At 47.0% G+C, this 19,071-nt stretch overlaps 1 protein-coding gene across 1 annotated transcript in view; it reads right to left on the bottom strand.

Moving 5' to 3' along the window:
• GALNT17 (polypeptide N-acetylgalactosaminyltransferase 17) overlaps positions 1-19,071 on the bottom strand; it is a 1,717,045-nt gene that overhangs the window by 120,809 nt on the left and 1,577,165 nt on the right. The window lies entirely within an intron of this gene.

Here is a 19,071-nt window from a genome sequence, read left to right as displayed (position 1 = left end):
AAAAAAACGGCTGCTACGTTAAATTTAAAAAAAAAGACTATGGGCTTCATTTGGAAAGCGGTCGGTCGGACCGCCAACCACTATCACGGTGGTCAGGAGACCGCCCGACAAGCAGTCAGCAGTGCGACCACCACATTATGATAGGACCCCCTTGCTGGCAGCTTGAAATCTCTCTTTTACATGGTGGCTTGTGCTGCAGCCTAGGAAAAGGGCCCCAGCACAAGCAGCAATGTAAAGGAGGACTTTGTGCACATCCATGCACCATGTTCCTTTCACCTTGTGGTGCATGAAACACACAGCTTATATATGTGCATGCGGGCACTATATGTGCCCACTAAGAGCAATTTTTGGTGGACAACAATGGACGGGGTTCTGTTTAGGGCCTCCAAAGTCCCTTTCTTACAGCCTTTTTATTTCGTAATCCGGACAGTGGTGCCTGCCTCTGCACCGCCTTCACTTGGGATGCTGATTCCGACCGCTGCTCTGTCGGAATCACGGATCCTAGCAAGGCGGTGATCAGTCCCCCCGACAGACAATTGTCCGACCGCTAGAATAGTAGTGTGATGGTCAGGCTGTCAGCAGTGAGACCACCACCAATGCAGTCCCATCACCATCGTAATCAGGCCCTAAGTTCTCATAGAAATGAATGGGAAATAATGTCAAAATGTTAAATAAATGTATTTAAAAATGTAAATAATAATTAATTATCTAAAGCATTTCAAAAATGTCAGAATTGTTTTCTAAATAATTGTAAAGTATAAATTAAATAATAGTATGAGATATATATATATATAGTTATTTAATATATACTGAAAAAACTTATGTTAAAATGGTGTTGAAAATATGTAAAACGCTATTTAAAATATGTTAAAAAATGTTAAACAATGGAAACAAATACAAAATGGTCAGCATACAATACTATTTAAATATGATTTACATTTTTTATTTAATGATAAAAATATATAAGAAATGTTTTATTGACATGTATTAGTACATTTGTTTTATAATTGAAATATATATATTGAAAAATTTTAAATGTATAGATTAAATAAACTTTAACAAAATAAATACAGTTTAAAAAATGTGTTACATGTCTGTATTCTATAGAAAATATGTAATTAATAATATTTGTTACAAACATACAACTAATTACTTTTTTATTAAATTACTACTACATACAAACACATTTTGAACAAATAACATAACACTAAAATTGTAAAATTAAATAATCACACTCCAGTATAAATATTTTTTAAGAAAGTGTTGTACACTAAAGAAGTATTATTTACTATTCCCTCTCCAATCTCATCCAATTTGGGGAACTTGTTGAATGCCGGGGACATTTACTATTCCCATGCCAATCTATACCAATTTGAGGGAGGGGGCTGGAGATTAAAGGTCTCACATTTACTATTCCCACTACACTCTATCCCTATCTGGGGAAGTTGTTGGACAATAAAGGGGCGGCATTTACCATTCCCAAATGTTAGAAATGTAATCTGTAGAGTGATCTTCCCCCAAACATTTTGCTGCTTACCTCCTGTTTTTGCTGATTCTTTGTGTTGGCCTTAGGACTCTGAGCACTTCACCACTGTTAACCAGTGCAAAAGTGTATGTGCTTCTCCCCTAAACATGGTAAGATTTGTGTATACACAATTGGAATATTTAGTTTACTTATAAGTCCCTTGTAAAGGGGAATACCATTTGCCCAGGGCCTGTACCTTAAATGCCCTTGGTGGTCCTGCAGCATTGAATGTACCACCCACACTAGAAGCCTTTCAAACCTGCCTCAGGCCTGCCATTGCAGAGCCTGTGTGTGCAGGTCACTGTCACTTCCACATGGCATTTATAACTACTTGCCAAGCCCGAGACTCCTTTTTTATTACACATAAGTAACCTCCAGGGTAGGCACTAGGTAGTTCAGGGGCAGGGTGCTGTGTAAGTAAAAGGACATTCACTGTTAAGATTTTCATGCCTTAGTAGTGACAAAACAACCACATTTGTTTTTCATTACTGTGAGACCTACTCCTCTCATGGGTTAACATTTGGAATTTTTTAATACCCTTTCCAGCCGTAATTCCTGATTAGAAATGGCTAGCTGCATCATGCTTTACATCTTTGGAATGGAATTGATAAATTCCTTTTACTGGTAAAGTTTTATTTAATGTTACTTTTTTAGAAATGCCACTTTTAGAAATTGGGCATTTCTTTGCTCTTACTGCTCTGTGTGCCTGCAGCCTGTCTCCCATACATGTCTGGCATAGGAGTCAGCTACACTGTGCATTCCCTCTAGACAGACACAAACACAGGAAGGTTAGGGGTAACTGCATACTCATCTGCATTATGGTGGCTCTACCTGAGCAGGAACACTTACACCTGAGTAGGCAGTGCCCTGATTCCCTCGCAAAGGGCTGATTATCCCCTACTAATAGTCTGGAGCCGGGTCTGGGAAGAAAATTCCTGTGTGCATTTCAAAGATACTTCTTTGAAGTCACACCCACTTCAAAGGCACATTTGGCTATAAGCACTGGGTGTCTGACCCCACAAAATCAGACACTCTGGACCTACAACTGGACTGTGTCAGAAGAACTGCCATGCTGCATCAAGGACTGACACTCAGCTGTACTGCTGACCTGGAAGGCCTACTTTTCGCTAGTGCTACCCTGCTGCCTGCTGCTCTCTGATCCTGCTGAGGAGAGCTGGACTCTGACTAGCAACTGAAGTGATCTCCAAGGGCTTGTTGGCTTGCATCCTGTTGCCTGAGACTCAGGGCTTTCAAAGTCTCTATCCTTGCTCCTGTGTCTGCTTCACTGGAAGTGGATGTAGATACTTGCATCAGAGAAATTTATGCATTTCCTGTCTGCGTGTAGCAGAACCAGTGCAAAGACCCTGTTGCAGGAGTAGAACCTGGTGCATCATATTCAGAATCGCTGCATCACGTCTGGAACCATCACTTCAGAACCAATGCAACACTGCCACTGCATGGAGAAGATCTACTTATTGTCCCTCCAGCTTGGGTTAGCCCGGTGTATTGTACTCTGAACCAATGTACTCAGAAACAGCACTTCGCTCCACGGATCCAAAGCATCACCGCTCCTGCATGGAGAATATAGACACGTCACCTCAACTACAGGCCCCAGCGACACTTCGCCCGTCTGCACTCCGCATCTCGCTGTTGCGACCAGGATCAAGGTACTCTATTCACCAGAGCTGAGTGGCTCTTGTCCCTCACCTGCACTACATCATGGTCGGCCTCAACTGTTGACTTTGCTCCAGTCCAGCGTGACCAGATAACCCCCATATGTGCTTAGTGCTTCTAAGTGCTAGAACTCTTTTTATTCATTAAACATCTGTATCCCACTTCTACTTATTGGATTATTGTCGTTTTGGTCTTGATTTATTTGTAAGATTATTTTTGATTTTTCTAAACCAGTGTGAAGTCTTTTTGTGATGTTTTCTTTGTGTTACTGTGTATTGCACACTTCAATCTAAGCCAATTAGTGGAAGGTGTTGGACACTAAAGGGCTAACATTTACTATTTCCATTGCAACCTGAACCAATGTGGGAAAGGTGTTGAGCACTAGAGGGGTGATATTTATTATTCCCACTCAATCTATACAAATTTGGGGAAGGTGTTGGACTCTAAAGGGATGACATTTACTATTCCACTCCAATCTATACCAATTTGGGGGAAGTTGTTAGACACCAAAGGAGTGACATTAACTATTCCCACTCCAATCTAAACTAATTTTTGGGAAGTTGCTGGGCACTAAATAGGTGACATTTACTATTTCCAAAACATTTTAAAACTTTTTCTGCAAGGCACTACACACCATAAAATGTATATACACATCAATACTCTATACCTATACTGACATTTTCTACTATAAAACACATTAGAAATGGCATCAAAAACGCACTTACCTAAACTACAAAACTAAATATTCGCAATTAAACATGTAAAATAATAGATTATTCTTATAACTATTAATAATTAATCTATTTGTAAACGTATGTTGTACTATTCCTAAAATCTGAAAAACTAAAAAACAAAGGAATATTATACTGTAAAATTTACAGTAGAACATTGTATTTAAAAATATGTTAAATAATGTATTTTCTTTTAGAAGAAATGTTTTTAATTTTATAAAATATTTTCCCAACAGCAAAACTTTTTAAAATATTGATCATATTAAAAATCAGATTTCCTCCCCCCCAAAACATTATTTTGTGGGGACACATCATCAATACCTCTATGAAACCCACCACCTTCCTAGGAGTCTGGAAACATGCAGCAGTCATCATTCTCCTAAAAAATCCTTCAGCTGACCCTAGTGAGCTTACCAACTTCTGACTCAGCTCTTTGCTCCCATTCCCTGCCAAAGTGCTAGAAAAGATTATTAACAACCAACTCACCAACCACCTCAAACTCTAAGAGCTACTCAACCACTCCCAATCAGGTTCCTGGAGAAACCACAGCATTTAGCACTCATTGCTGGCACACATAAAATCAGCAAAATATTGGACTCATCATAGTTGATATCTCTGCTTCTTTAGATACAGTCTTCTACCACAACCTTGTCAAAAGGTTGCACAACAAGTGTGTCCGAGGACTGGCCCTCAGCTGGATTTTCTCCTTCCTGATAGGAAGAGCACAGCAAGTCATACCACCAGTCTACACATTGGAACCCAAGAATCTGATCTACAGAGTTCCCCAGAGTTTATCGCTCAGCCCAACCCTGTCAACATCTACACAACACAACTCACCAAAATCATCAGACCACATGGCATCTCCATCATATCCTATGCTGATGACACCAAACTCATCCTATCTCAAAAAGTCCACCACCACCGGAAACAACTTTTCCTACTGCATAATTAGTGTAGCAGTCTAGATGAGAGCTAACTGGCTGAAACTGAACTCTGACAAGATGAACCTGCTGATCTACAGGAACCTTTGTAGCCAACAGCGTTCAGAACCACACCAACCAACTATGCAAGAAACCTGAGAATCATCCTAGTCGACAATCTCAACATTACAGCACAAATCAATGCAGTCAGCTCCTCTTGCTCTATATACTCTCCATGCTCTGCATTCAAGTGGCTATTCCAGAATTCCAGACACACGGTCGCCCAAGCCCATCACATGCAGCGTAGACTATGGTAACACACTCTACTCCAGGATCCCCAACCACCTCCTCCTCCAACACCAGACCATCCAGAACGACACAGTGAGACTCATCCTTGACCTTCCACGACGCACCCACATCACACCACATCTCAGAGAGCTCCGCTGGCTGCGCATACGTAAATGCTGATAATTCAAACTCCTCTTGCACACATACAAGGCACTGCACAACATTAAACCAACACATCTTAACAACGGCCTTCACCTCCACCAACCCACTAGACACCTGCTCTCAGCCTCACTCTCACTCACACACACCACCTGCATCCACAAAAGCAGAACCGGAGGTCTAGCATTCTCCTACATCATACCCAAGACCTGGAACAACATCCCTATGCACAACAGGGACTCCTCCTCACTTTTTGATTCCCGCAAGAAGCTGAAAACCTGGAATAATCTTGCAAAGTGATTTGTAACTTTTGAAATGTTGAGAAAGGCTGCAAACAGAATTTTGCAGCCTTATGTGATTTTGCACATAATGGCTTTTGACATCAATTTGAACATTCTCTCTTCGTGGAAGCAGGCAAACAGTAAACAATTGTTTTTTATGTATTGATTTCGGCGTCTGAATTTTTTTTAAATTGAGTAAAAATAAGTGGATGATGATGATGCATGGCCAGCATGAGCGAATATATTAACCGCGAGGAACATGTTGGAACAGTGTTCAGTATTTAAAGGGCAATTTATTCATTGAAAACCTTGCAACTTGCTAAAGGTGAGTCAAGGTCTTAATGCCTTTAAATATCCATAAAAGTTCCTAAAAAGGGGTGGATACACTAGAAGATCACACTGTAGTACAAATAGGACTGACCGGCACAACTGACAATTTAAAACAAACACGCCTCTGTACCCAAATGTTGCATATTGATATATTTTTATCTTTTTTGTAATAATGTACATGTTTTGTATAGCCTACAACACAATCTGAAATGTCTCAAGGCGCTTCTGAATGGGGCCCTCAGAGTCTGGTTTCATAGAATTTTGGGTGATGTAAGGACACTTATTACAAGCGATTTATAGAGGCTTTTGTTATACATAGTCGGTTTCAAATATTCAGGACGAAATTTACGAATACATGCTGTACAGAAGCCAAAAACATACTATAGCATGTGAAATAATCTTTTTATTATCTCAGACGTACATATGTAATATAGCAGAGTGAGGTGTTTATTGTAAATATGGGTGTGCCAGAGCCATGCCAGAACTGTAGGCCATCCAGACTTTACACTTTTACATACAATTAATATAAATGGGAATCCTTGACAAATTCAGTTGTTATACTGCAAAAGTGACACAGACTGAGCCCACTTGGACACACATTAGACTTCATCAATTAAGCAACAATAAAGGATTCTAGACGCCTTTTTAATCATTTACTTAGGTGTTGCAGGACACAAATCAGGCAGAGCCTGAGAATGCAGGAACTAAAAGATGCAGGGGCATATTATCAAGGGCCAAATTGCCACTTTTGCCACACTTTTTGCTGAAAAAGCTGCGATATTTTTATCGCCCTATTATCAAGCCTGCGCTAACATGCGTTAGCGCAAGCTTTCAGCCGTTAGCTGTAGCTTTTTCTATCGCCTTGCATGTCAGCGATATTAATCGCTAATGATAGGCAAGGTAGGCGTTCCTAACCAGAATAACACGTTAAAAGTCGCTAACAGCACTTTGCTGTATTACCAATGCTGTCCCGCGATAACTAAATTCGCGCTAAGCCACGATGAATGCATGTTTTTAAAACCTGACTAAACATGTTGATACACGAGAGACTAGCCCTGATCTCCCTCACAGACACCAAAGAGGTAGAGCTCATGCTGCATCATTAGCCCCTTAACATGTATAAAGGTGCCGTTGTGCAGTACAACGTAAGATCACAGCATCCGGCATGTCACATTACATTAATGGTAGCATTACATACATTTTAAAGTGTTTTTCATGCTGCAGAGTGCAAGGCGGCTGCCAGGTTAATTGTGCCAGTGATCGTGTCATACAGGGTGTTTTAAGGGGGTTTGAAGTGGGTTTTAAGGCATATTCTCAAGTTAGCTGAAATGTTATCGTCTCTAACGCCCCGATGCCACCATAGCGCATGATTCACTACCGCATGTTAGCGGCAGCTACCGCGTACTTTCACTGCCAGTATCGCTTGCTCCCAAGCTCTTAATAATACCACGGTAACAATGCGAAATTCCTCGGGGAAAGTATGCGATAAAAAAAAGCAGGATATCTGTCGCAGGCGAGGATTATCGCCCGTACTTGGTAATATGCCCCGTAGAATGTTGACTTAGTGGTTTGGTCTAAGTGGAGTAGGACTGGCTATTAAAAAAAATAGGGTAGTAAATTAGCATATAGTTTGAAAGACATAATTACCTGGGTACTGGTTATGAGGAAGAAGCCACTGTTGAAGTAAAGGCCCTTTAAAAAGGGGAGAGGGGCTGCGGGAATGGCAACAGTTTCGTAAAACATGTGCCTGGGTCTGGAGGTTTTCTTGTGCATTGAGCAGGTGGGTGTGAGAGGGTTTGTAGTAAAATATAGACGAAAATGTGTGGTTCAGAAAAGTTCTACCTCTACTGCAGTTTACTTGCAGAGTAAACAGAATTACGACATTTAAATAATGTTGAGCTTAGATAAAAAAAGAAACGTCTCTAATTTAAAGATAGTTGCAACATTACATGCCGTAAGGACTTGTGGTTCGGTGTATGCACCACAGGGAAAAGAGAACCTTAATGGAGGGGAATACATCGGCAGCGTAGCGTTGGCGACAGTCAAACATATTGCATGATCATGTGAATGTGGTGGAGGGGGAAGAGAGTTAGGAAACGAGTGAAGGAGGCAGCCGCAGAAGAGGTGGAGGTAAGAGAAGAGAGAAAGGCTAACCCTGCTAAGAGCCACGCATGAGCGGTTAGACTACGGCAGTTTAGTGCTGCTGTTCACACCGTAGCTCTGTGCACCCAGATAAACTTATCAGCCAGCACCCTTGCTGAGCTGTTCCAAACAGTTATTATGCACTGGACCCAAGTTTAGAAGAGATGTCCAGTTGCTATGGAAACTGACCTGTTTACTAAATTGACCTGAGACTAGCTAAGCTGTTTACTTTACTTTTGAATGAAATGAAATGAAATGAAATGAAATGAAATGAAAATTAGATTTATAGAGCGCTACAGCTGCCCTGAGGCGTCCAGGCGCTGAAAGCTTTACTGAAGCTAGAAAAAATTTCTTACATGGCCTAACACTGGGTCATAAAGCTTTATGACTACATATTTAGCTAAACTGCATCTTCTCGGCAGACAGCACAGAACAATAGTCACACATGATCTAGTTGAATTTACCATTATGTGTGAAAGATTAATACCACTGTTAAAAAACTGACAGCACCAAACTCAGGAAAAGGAAATTGTTGGACTTGGCCCGCTCTGCAGGGTGGCCATGCAAACTTTTTGCCTTTACGCCTCCTGCTTTGCTGAATGGATTTTTGTTGGCTTTAGGACAGGCACTGCTAACCAGTGGTAAAGTGTTGGTGCTCTCCCCCTAAAAGATTATAAAATTGACGTACACCTGATTGGCACATTTCATTTATGTATAAGTCTCTAGTATAAGGTACTGCAATCAGGCGCTGTTGGACCCGGCCCTTCTGGCAGGTTCACCCCCGAAACTTTTTGTTTTTTATGGGTGATTTGGTGTAATGATTTTTGGCTTATGCGCACTTTACCGCTGTGTCCCAGGGTAAAGTGCGTGCGTGTGTTGAGGTTGGCCTGCCCTCCCATAGGAATGAATGGGGGAATGTATGTGTCCTGGTAGTTCCTGATGAGTGGGGTGTGCAGGCCCGAGTTTGGTATGTGCGGACTCGTGTGATTGAATGCTGCGCGATGATGTGTGCGGCGTGCATGTACCTAGTGTGGAAGCGCCACTTCTAGAAGTGGGCACTTCAGTGTGCGGTATGAAATGTGTGGCTTGTCTGGCGATTGGCTGGTGGAGGTCATGTGACGGACTAGGGAAATCCCCAGAGTCAGGAGGAGTCACCCAGTGGTGAATGGGAGTTTAGCATACTGATGGCTGGGGAGGAGTATACCTGGGTCCTGAATAGGACAGGGCTTTCCCCACACACTGCTGGCTCCGGCCCCTGTGGTGCGTCTGATGACCCTAGCCCTGCCAGTGAATAGGGAGAGGGGCTGAGCAAAACAAAGTGCTCAGGAACCTGTTGGAACTGTTTCGCCCCTTCCCTGCACCTTCAGACAAAGACTTTTTAGTGTATAAAAAGGGGCTGTGTCCCCTTACAATTTGTTCTCTTCCAGGATCCAACTTGAGGGGGGCCTGCTGCTGCTGGGCGCCAGGAGAGACTGCCACTGGGGACTGCCTCCCTGCTGGAGGGCCCTGTGAGCTGGCTCTGGGCCCAGTCTTTGCCCCCCTGCTCTTAGAAGACTTTGCTGCTGGATTTTCACTTGTAGCGCCTGGGAGCGCTTTTTGGGCTTTGTAGCGCTGGGAGCGCTGTTTTGCTTTATAGCGTTAGGAGAGCTGTGATTCTGATAGCGGGTGCCCACCCCGCGATTCTGCCGTTTTCTGACAAGTTCGGCGGGTGCCCACCCCGCCGTTGTGCTAGTTATGAGGGAGCCTACCCCTCGCCGAGAAATCACCGCCGCGACCCGGCGGCCAGGAAGTCAGGCACCCTCTGGGGGCGGGCCGCGAGACGGAAGCCATACCCGGAAGCAGGAAGCAAGCGGGAGCCTACCCCGCGCTCCTGCGTATGCCCCGAGAGACGCCGTGACTGAGAGGCCGGTGTCTTTCCCCCGGGGCTCCCCAGAGCGAGGGAGAGCCCCTGTGTGCCGCAGAGGAAGCCAGTGTAACTCCGGTGAGTGGGGCTCTGGCCTGGAGGGTGCAGGGAGCAGCCTGGTTGGCTGCAGAGCGCGAGTACGCTCCGACGGGGCCAGCATCATTTGTGTAGAGCGCTGGTGTGCTCCACCGGTCCGCAGTTATTCTCGAGCGGCCCCACTTGGCAGCGGGCCGCTCCAACGAGGCTCGCCTCTCCGTGGTGGAGGGGGCAGCAACGTGGGGGCAATTTGGTTAAAGAGCCTGTGAGGCTCCACCACGCGGGCCACAGTGTTTAAAGAGTCCTAGAGGGCTCCATCGTACGGGGGCATTCTGTGCTAATTAGAGCGGCCCCGGAAGGCAGCGGGCCGCTCCAACGTCGAGCGCATTGCCGGCTCCAAGGGGGCACATTGTTTTAAGAGTCCAGGAGAGGCTCAGGGGGCAGATTATTGCTTCAGAGCCAAAGAGGGTCTAGGGGGCATTTCTTGTGGTCTTGAGCCCACGTGGCTCCTACGTGCTTTGGGGGCATTAGTTCTGCCCAGAGCCCGGTGGGGCTCCAACATTGGCCCCAGTAACATTGTCTTCCAGCTGCCCAGCACTTAGTGGGCAGCTGCCATGTTTAGGTTGGGGGTCTTTACGCTTTTGGCTTGCGCAGCTGGCGCAGCTTGACTGGGACAGGGCGTCCTAGCCCCGACAAGGCCAGTTGGCCTAGGGACTGCCACAGGTGGTGGCTCATGTGAGTTCTCGCTAATGTTCCTTACCTGCACCTCTGAATGTTTTATGCATCATGTGTTTTCTTTTATGACACCGCTGAATGTAGTTTCTGCATCATGTGTTTTCTTTCAGAACACCGCTGAATGTTTTATGCATCATGTGTTTACATGTCCTACACCGCTGAATGTTTTATGCATCATGTGTAATGTGTGTTTACCCCTACAGGTATTGTGATACTTAGGTGGTTGTTTGTTTTCTCCTAGTGCAGGTGGTGCTAGTGAGGTCCTAGTTCCCTGCGCAGTATTTTCCGAAGGTGGTTAGGGTTGCGTAGGTGGTACTTTCTTGTTACCAATAGTTACTGGTTGTGTGTTACATGTATATTTTGTGCTACAGTAATTTTATATTCTAAAAGTGCTAATTCCTGACAGTGGTCCATGTGGCCCTGTCCCCTGTATATTTACAGCCTTATGCATCAACCCAAAATCCAGTCGGTAAAATACCGATTCGGTAATAGCTCCCGGTATTAAGTAAAAAATACCCAATCCCAATGCATCAACCCAAAAGCAGAAATCGCTATTTAAGGAATCCTTAAATAGCGATTCTTTAAATAGGGATTCCTTAAATACCGATTCCTTAAATAGCGATTGCATTTAAGGAATCCCAAAGTGAGATTCCTTAAATGCAATGCATCAAAGTTAAAAAATTAGCGATTTCGCTAATAGGGGGAGCAAATTACCATGAAGATGAACTGCATGGTAATTTGCAAAAACTTTGAAAAATGCACTTTTGTGCATTTTTCAAAGTTTCATGTTGCGCACACACATGCCCTTAGAGCATGTGTGTGTGCAACATATGTGCACATATCATTTTCAGGGGTGCAACAGGGTGTCCTTTTGACACCCTGGCACCCTTGAAAGTGCTCCCGCTATTAGCGATTCGGTAATACCGAGTCGCTAATACAGACTGGCTTTACATTAATTCCTATGGGCCTCCAAGCCCATAGGAATGAATGGGTAGGTATTCCTTATTACCGATTCGGTATTACCGATTCGGTAATAAGGAATATTAAGGAATCGCTATTTGAATAGCGATTCCTACATGCATAGCCTTTTGCTATTCCTTATTAGCGATTCCTTATTTTTCGCTAATAAGGAATCGCAAATGGCATTGTTGATGCATAGGCCCCATAATCCCTTGTAAATTCTGCCCGTGCCTGTTGGCACATTGTAAAGTGTGTGTTTTTATCTAATGTGTTTTACTATAATACAAAGGCTATTTTTATAGAATACCTTGTGTGGAGTTTCTTTTGTGGTGGGCCTTGGGTGTTGTTGCTGGGTGCGCGCGCAAATGCTTTACACACCGCCTCAGAGATAAGCCTGACTGCTCGTGCCAAGCTACCCAGGGGGTGAGCAGGGGTTATCTTTGTCGTGTAACTTCCTTGCCCTGACTAGAGTGGTGGTTTCTGCCTGGCTTTGGCGCAAGCCCTAGCCAACCAGAAATCCCAGTTCTAACATTGGTGGCAGCGGTGGGATTTGGACTTGCGTTTGCGCTGTACCGCAGCAGCGACTGGCTACACCACAAAACTCTGCATTTAGATAATCACATTTTGGGGATTATTGTTTTTGAGTTCCAGTATTTCTTCTCCTAAAGGTGTCCTTTGTGAATTATGTACTTCTGTGTTAGCTCAGACACTCAGGTTCCTTGTGTTAAACTCTTCTCAGGAACGTCCGCCAAAATGGAGCCTGCTTTTAATTTCTGTGGTCTGTTTAGATACAGTAGGTTGGAGTTGGTAAGGTTCTGTGAAGAGAGAGACATACAGGTGGGTGAGTCAGATACCCAGTCCAAACTGAGGGACAACCTGATCCTATGGCAAAAGGATGAGTGGGAGCGAGAGCGCAGCGAGGAAGATAGGGCCCGGGCCGCACGCCGAGAGGGTAGTGGGTCTGTGGGGAGCCCTGAAGATTCAGAAGAGGAGGAAGGTTACCTGACAGGGACGCCAGTAGAAAGTGAAGACCCCATAGATAGGGAGTCCCTTGCTGGGTCCAGTGTCAGGAGCAGCACCCCATCCCTTTCCCTGTCCCCAGAGGAGTGGATAGATAGGAGGGAAGAGAGGGAGTATCAGCTGGCCATAGAGAAGCTCAGGTTAAAGCATGCCAAGGCGATGGCGCAGCTGGGGGTGGAGAAGAAAAAGTGTGAGACCGAGAGGGTCTTAGCGGAGGAGAGGATGGCGGAGGCTGAGAGGGCTTTCGCCAGGGAGAGATTAGCTCTGGAGGGTAAGTTGTCCCCAGAGCGCAGTTGTGGTTTTCTGGATTCGCCAGGGAGGGTAGAGTCCAGTGGTGGCAGCGATAGAGAGACCAGTGCAGAGAGACCCATTCCCAGTTCACCCAGTCTGGTACCCATTTCCCAGGAGGAGGAGTTAAGGTTGACATTCAGGGGCGGTAGGAAACTGTCTCACCAGTCCTGGGAGGAGTTTGTGGAGGCATGTGAGAATGCACTGTTTGATTGGGTAAGAGTTCCCGCAGGATATGATTATGACAAACTGTGTGATCTGGTTCTCAAAGAACACCTGCTCAGTTGTTGTGTGCCGGGGTTGCGCCAGCACCTGTTGAGGTGTGGATTGTCTGGGCCATTTGAGCTTGCGGAGGAAGCAGACCGTTGGGAGGGTGCCCAAGGTTCTGATGAGGTATGGGAGAGTGCTTCCAATAACAGTGGCTCAGGGATCTTCCCGTCTTGGATGGGGGTGGAGGCTCAGTGTAGCCCAGCTAGGTCCCAGAGTAGTGAGAGGGGTGTAGGGGCTCACGCCCTATCTCAGTGGAGTGGGAGTGAGTGGGTGACTTTGAGTCCCCAGAGGCCCGAAACCCAGTCTCAGAACCTGGATGGTTTCTTAAGGGAACACCAGGTTGGGGGCCTAGGCTGTCCTGTTAGGTCACTTGAGGAAGCTCGCCTAGGGTATGGAGAACCTGGAGTCTCTGTAAATGGAGCTCCAGTGGTTCTGGTGTCAGGCAGTACTGCTCCGGTAGGGAGGGTACAGAAGTCCGGCGAGAGGAGTGGCATGGGGCTGTGTTCCCCGGTGGAGGAGCCATTGGGTCAGGGACCAGCCGGGAGGGCTGGGTCTCCTAGAGGTGACCATGGCGACTACACGTCTGTCCTGGGGGGCCTTCACGCACTGTCAGGTGGACAGGGGGCGGGAGATCTGCGCCAGGCAGACTGTCATGCAACATATGAGGCATATGTTACTCTTGGGGGGATACTGTGTGAGTCCCCAGAAGTCCTGGAATGCCAGGCAAGTATTCTGCCGAAGGTTCTAGACCAGAGGTTGGGAGGCCAGGTTCAGGATCAGCCTGACCTGCAGGGTAGGACGACTGTAACCAGTGGCCTGACCGGTTCTTCTTCCAGAGGTACCGCCCCAGTTGGTAGGGAGCAGGACTCTGGAAGGGGGTGCAGAGGGTGGGAGAGCCCGCCTCTGACCCCGGTGCAACCTGAGGGGTTAAACCCTAGGTTTCTCAGGGAGAGGTCCTGAGCTGGTGGGAAAGTTGATTTCTGAGGGTGCCTCTCAGAGGAGGAGAGGACGGAACCCTAGAAGAAGAGGTAGGGGGAGGAGAGCCTCGCCCGTGACTGTTGGTCAGCTTGAGGGTACGGACCCTGGGCTGGAAGATCAGTGGATGTTTAGAACAGCCCTGATGAGGGGAAGAGTGGAAAATGGTCACTATGTGCCAGGGGTTACTACCCCCCACTCTGTGGTTAGGCAAGGACCAGTGGCGCCTAGATGGCCTAGGGCCTGGTCCTGGCCGCGGACAGCTGAGGAGTACCAGTGGGGTAGCCCAGTTGGTCCGCCGAGTTCTTTTAGAAGGAATTCCATGGGTTTAGAGTGGCGTAAAACCGGAGAGTGTCCCTGCCGTTGCGGGCCTGCGCCCGTGTTTTGTCGCCCAAAGCAGGGAAGACCTTCACGGTGGTGATTGGTCTACCCTGCGTTTTGGCTGGAAGGGGGTTGTGTTGGACCCGGCCCTTCTGGCAGGTTCACCCCCGAAACTTTTTGTTTTTTATGGGTGATTTGGTGTAATGATTTTTGGCTTATGCGCACTTTACCGCTGTGTCCCAGGGTAAAGTGCGTGCGTGTGTTGAGGTTGGCCTGCCCTCCCATAGGAATGAATGGGGGAATGTATGTGTCCTGGTAGTTCCTGATGCGTGGGTTGTGCAGGCCCGAGTTTGGTATGTGCGGACTCGTGTGATTGAATGCTGCGCGATGATGTGTGCGGCGTGCATGTACCTAGTGTGGAAGTGCCACTTCTAGAAGTGGGCACTTCAGTGTGCGGTATGAAATGTGTGGCTTGTCTGGCGATTGGCTGGTGGAGGTCATGTGACGGACTAGGGAAATCCCCAGAGTCAGGAGGAGTCACCCAGTGGTGAATGGGAGTTTAGCAAACTGATGGCTGGGGAGGAGTATACCTGGGTCCTGAATAGGACAGGGCTTTCCCCACACACTGCTGGCTCCGGCCCCTGTGGTGCGTCTGATGACCCTAGCCCTGCCAGTGAATAGGGAGAGGGGCTGAGCAAAACAAAGTGCTCAGGAACCTGTTGGAACTGGTTCGCCCCTTCCCTGCACCTTCAGACAAAGACTTTTTACTGTATAAAAAGGGGCTGTGTCCCCTTACAATTTGTTCTCTTCCAGGATCCAACTTGAGGGGGGCCTGCTGCTGCTGGGCGCCAGGAGAGACCGCCACTGGGGACTGCCTCCCTGCTGGAGGACCCTGTGAGCTGGCTCTGGGCCCAGTCTTTGCCCCCCTGCTCTTAGAAGACTTTGCTGCTGGATTTTCACTTGTAGCGCCTGGGAGCGCTTTTTGGGCTTTGTAGCGCTGGGAGCGCTGTTTTGCTTTATAGCGCTAGGAGCGCTGTGATTCTGATAGCGGGTGCCCACCCCGCGATTCTGCCGTTTTCTGACAAGTTCGGCGGGTGCCCACCCCGCCGTTGTGCTCGTTACGAGGGAGCCTACCCCTCGCCGAGAAATCACCGCCGCGACCCGGCGACCAGGAAGTCAGGCACCCTCTGGGGGCGGGCCGCGAGACGGAAGCCGTGCCCGGAAGCAGGAAGCAAGCGGGAGCCTACCCCGCGCTCCTGCGTATGCCCCGAGAGACGCCGTGACTGAGAGGCCGGTGTCTTTCCCCCGGGGCTCCCCAGAGGGAGGGAGAGCCCCTGTGTGCCGCGGAGGAAGCCAGTGTAACTCCGGTGAGTGGGGCTCTGGCCTGGAGGGTGCAGGGAGCAGCCTAGTTGGCTGCAGACCGCGAGTACGCTCCGACGGGGCCAGCATCATTTGTGTAGAGCGCTGGTGTGCTCCACCGGTCCGCAGTTATTCTCGAGCGGCCCCACTTGGCAGCGGGCCGCTCCAACGAGGCTCGCCTCTCCGTGGTGGAGGGGGCAGCGACTTGGGGGCAATTTGGTTAAAGAGCCTGTGAGGCTCCACCACGCGGGCCACAGTGTTTAAAGAGTCCTAGAGGGCTCCATCGTACGGGGGCATTCTGTGCTAATTAGAGTGGCCCCCGGAAGGCAGTGGGCCGCTCCAACGTCGAGCGCATTGCCGGCTCCAAGGGGGCACATTGTTTTAAGAGTCCAGGAGAGGCTCAGGGGGCAGATTATTGCTTCAGAGCCAAAGAGGGTCTAGGGGGCATTTCTTGTGGTCTTGAGCCCACGTGGCTCCTACGTGCTTTGGGGGCATTAGTTCTGCCCAGAGCCCGGTGGGGCTCCAACGTTGGCCCCAGTAACATTGTCTTCCAGCTGCCCAGCACTTAGTGGGCAGCTGCCATGTTTAGGTTGGGGGTCTTTACGCTTTTGGCTTGCGCAGCTGGCGCAGCTTGACTGGGACAGGGCGTCCTAGCCCCGACAAGGCCAGTTGGCCTAGGGACTGCCACAGGTGGTGGCTCATGTGAGTTCTCGCTAATGTTCCTTACCTGCACCTCTGAATGTTTTATGCATCATGTGTTTTCTTTTATGACACCGCTGAATGTAGTTTCTGCATCATGTGTTTTCTTTCAGAACACCGCTGAATGTTTTATGCATCATGTGTTTACATGTCCTACACCGCTGAATGTTTTATGCAGCATGTGTAATGTGTGTTTACCCCTACAGGTATTGTGATACTTAGGTGGTTGTTTGTTTTCTCCTAGTACAGGTGGTGCTAGTGAGGTCCTAGTTCCCTGCGCAGTATTTTCCTAAGGTGGTTAGGGTTGCGTAGGTGGTACTTTCTTGTTACCAGTAGTTACTGGTTGTGTGTTACATGTATATTTTGTGCTACAGTAATTTTATATTCTAAAAGTGCTAATTTCTGACAGTGGTCCATGTGGCCCTGTCCCCTGTATATATAATCCCTTGTAAATTCTGCCCGTGCCTTTTGGCACATTGTAAAGTGTGTGTTTTTATCTAATGTGTTTTACTATAATACAAAGGCTATTTTTATAGAATACCTTGTGTGGAGTTTCTTTTGTGGTGGGCCTTGGGTGTTGTTGCTGGGTGCGCGCGCAAACGCTTTACACACCGCCTCAGAGATAAGCCTGACTGCTCGTGCCAAGCTACCCAGGGGGTGAGCAGGGGTTATCTTTGTCGTGTAACTTCCTTGCCCTGACTAGAGTGGTGGTTTCTGCCTGGCTTTGGCGTAAGCCCTAGCCAACCAGAAATCCCAGTTCTAACAGGCGCACAACACCCATTGGACTCACAGGGCTTCAGCCCCCCCCGTTGTGTGTGGCAGCCCGGGATGAGACAGCTTCGCGGCGCACACACAGCCGCACCCGAGCACTTCACAGGTCTTTAAAAGACCATTTGCATGTTAATGAGGCCTTGCTGTTGTTTCACCCCCTCTAAGAGCCCCTGCAGCTCCACTCTGCCTATTGCTTAGAGGTTCAGCCCCCCTCGAAATTTTTTCTTAGCCCCCCCGAAATGTGGCTCTAGTTGCGCCTCTGACTGCAATTACCCAGGTCCTGTAACTTAAATGCTACTAATGGGCCTACAGTGTTCATTGTGCCACCAACTAAAGTAGCAAATTAAAACATGCCTCATGTCTGCCATTGCAGCCTGTATTGCAATTTTAAACTGCCAATTTAATCTGGCAAAATAAAAATTTTTACCGGCCTATGCCTTCCTTTTAAATATATATAAATCATCCACAGGTAGGCCCTAAAGGCTCATAGGGCAGGATGCCTTGAATTTAAAAAGGAGATCAAGTGGGTTTAAGTGCTACATTTTTCCTGGTAGTGTAAAGCTCCTAAAGTAGTCTTTTACTGCTGTAAGGCCTATCTCTACCACTGACTAACACTTGATAACCTTATTACATTTATTAACTGCTAGGTTTGGATTGGGAGCAAGGAGAGATGTGATGTTTAGACTCAAATGAATTGTAATTTAAAATGAATTCTCTTTATAGCTAAAATTGGATTTTAAGACACAATTCTGAAAGTGCCACTTTTAGAAAGTTGCTTTGGCAACAAATGTGGGACAGAATGCTGAATAAATTAAACATTCACCCTCAGTCAAGAGAGCTGAGTTAAATCCATTGTTTTTTTGCCCACTACACCACCCCAGTTTGGACCCAGCCATAAGCAAATCAGTCTTGACCCTGCTCCTCATGGGAACAGTCCAGCCTGAACAGCCAAGCCGGGTCCTCTCTGGACCAGAAACAAGCATCCTGTGACCTGTTTCTGGGTAACACCCCTCATCAGCTAGGCTAACTTGAATCCTGTGGCACAGCGAGCAAGGGACCCACGTCTGCTCGACAGACAGTAGCGGCTGATACGGGTGCATAAGACCGCTAGAGCAAGCTTGAGCTAGGAAGAAAGTTAATAAATACATACCAAAGAGCAAAACAAATGTTTGCCAGTGTTAGGAAGGCAAACCTTACCACGAACAAGGTATAAAAAACCTGGCTTGTAAACAATGTCTGCGAGGTCGAAAGATGAACTCATCTCTTAGGACTGGGACGAGGAAGACAGACAAGGAGGTAACAGAGACATATACCAGAGGTATGAGGAGCTCCCACCTCATCAGGGACAAACTCGGTTAACTACATGGAAAAATTGTTGGGCACAGGCTTCCTTTTTCTCTGGAACCTTGTATTTTTTACCTCAGGGGTAATGCTTTGATACCACCGCTTAAGTTACTGAAAAGAAGATTGTTGTGTGTTCCGCTAAAGGTAATTACTAATGAAGGTTGTTTTAACCAACCATTACAATTTTGCAGATGTTTTAATCCATAGTAGCAATGCCACCAACATCAACATTTGACACAATTATTGCCTCTGCATACTGGTAATACAAGCAGGAATGTTCACATCAGGAGTGCTCTGACAGCTTCGCCCATTAATGCCTTCCAAGCACTGTCAGACCCAT

The sequence above is a fragment of the Triturus cristatus genome, chromosome 3_2, assembly GCF_964204655.1.
Source record: "Triturus cristatus chromosome 3_2, aTriCri1.1, whole genome shotgun sequence".
Lineage (NCBI taxonomy): Eukaryota > Metazoa > Chordata > Amphibia > Caudata > Salamandridae > Triturus > Triturus cristatus.
This window is presented reverse-complemented; position numbering and strand designations above follow the sequence as displayed.